Source organism: Dasypus novemcinctus, chromosome 2 (genome assembly GCF_030445035.2).
Source record: "Dasypus novemcinctus isolate mDasNov1 chromosome 2, mDasNov1.1.hap2, whole genome shotgun sequence".
In the NCBI taxonomy this organism is placed as follows: Eukaryota; Metazoa; Chordata; class Mammalia; order Cingulata; family Dasypodidae; genus Dasypus; species Dasypus novemcinctus.
The window spans coordinates 48,439,953-48,441,596 of NC_080674.1; positions in this window are offsets into that span (position 1 = coordinate 48,439,953).

The window sequence follows — 1,644 nt, forward strand, 5'->3', positions numbered from 1 at the left end:
TTGTTTTATTAGACACAATCCTAAATTGCAGATATTTCAGTTAGCTGTAATTGTGCTGCGAGAGAATTACAGAATTTCCTTTTCCATATTAATTTGTTAACTATCTTTGGGCAAGATACTGAAGCAAGGCACTGACACAGGAGAACACAACTACTTCTTTTTTTTTTTTTTTTTTAAAGCTATCTACCCTTTCAGCAGACCTTACCAATATCTTTAATGAACTGAATGGGTACAATCTGGAAAAACTTTTTATAGCTGCAGATAAAATGTCAGAAATGAAATTGAAATATCTGGATCTAACATTAAGACAAAATAAATGTGACTTTTGAAACTCTGAATGAATACATGACAAATAAATGCTAAAGTATCTGAGATTTTTTTAAAAAAATTTACTATTAACTACTTTATGCTGTAACAAAATATATTTAAAATTTATTTTTGACCAAATAGCAAATGTTTGCCTGATCAGGGAAATTCACTCTTTCCAAACTGAATACTTACTAATGAAATGTGAACAGTTGTCATTAGTCTTGTGAGTAATATGAAATAGAAATGGTCTTTTCAAATATATTTGAGCTTCAGGGTCTATTTAATTGAACTATTTATCTGTGTGATCTACAATTTTCTTGAAACTGTGTAATCAAAACAAAACATAAGAATGTATTAGTTGCTCAGGCTGTAATCATCACCTCTAACTGTGCTCACTGATTGATTTGAGAATGAGTAAATTATAAACTTGATCTTTGTGTGTCAATGAAGTATCACTTTTGTTTTGTTTATGGGTCCTGCATAGGATTTCATTAAAAATATGGCTCTGTTGATCAAATATTTGATAAGAAAATAGAGAAGAAGGCAGCCTAAAAAACAAGCAGAGAATATTCAGAAGTGTAATCAAGAGCTACAGAGGGCTGAACCAGAGTTATGATGCAGGGATGGAAAGAAAGGTGGGGTACAGGAACCTAATAGATCACCCCATATTTCAGTTTGCCAGGGTGCTGTAACAAAGCACCACAAAGTGGTTGGCTTAAACAACAGGAATTCATTGTCTTATAATTTTGGAGGTTTGAAGTCCAAAATCAAGATGCTGGCAGGATCGTACTTTCTCTGAGATCTGTGGCATTTTGGTGGTGGCTTGCTGGCAGCCCATAATTCAATCTCTGCCTCCATCATATGATTGTCTCTGTCCCCATCGCTCTCCCACTGCCTCTGTCCAAATTTCCTATGCTTAAAAGGGCTCCAGTCATATGGGAGCAAAGCCCACCCTGATTAACTTTGGACTCACCTTAACCAATAGATTCTTCAAAGATCCTATTTATAATTAGATTCACATTCACGGGACCAGGGATTAGGATTTGAACAGGTCTTTGTGGCAGGCATGATTCAATCCATAACACCCTGTGATTGTCTATATCTAAGAAATGTGCCCTAAGTAACTTCCCTAACAACTGCAAGCTAATTTGTCCTGATTTACCCAGAGAAGACTGAACAATCAATAAAGAATGACCATGTTCATTCCAAGACCCATTACTGTATCCATTGCATAAAATCCTTCTTCCCAGGCTGAGTGACCATGTTAACATGTAGAATTATAGAAAAGAAATAATCAGGTCCCTTGTGTCCATTCAGGTGATTGAAAGTTCCCTG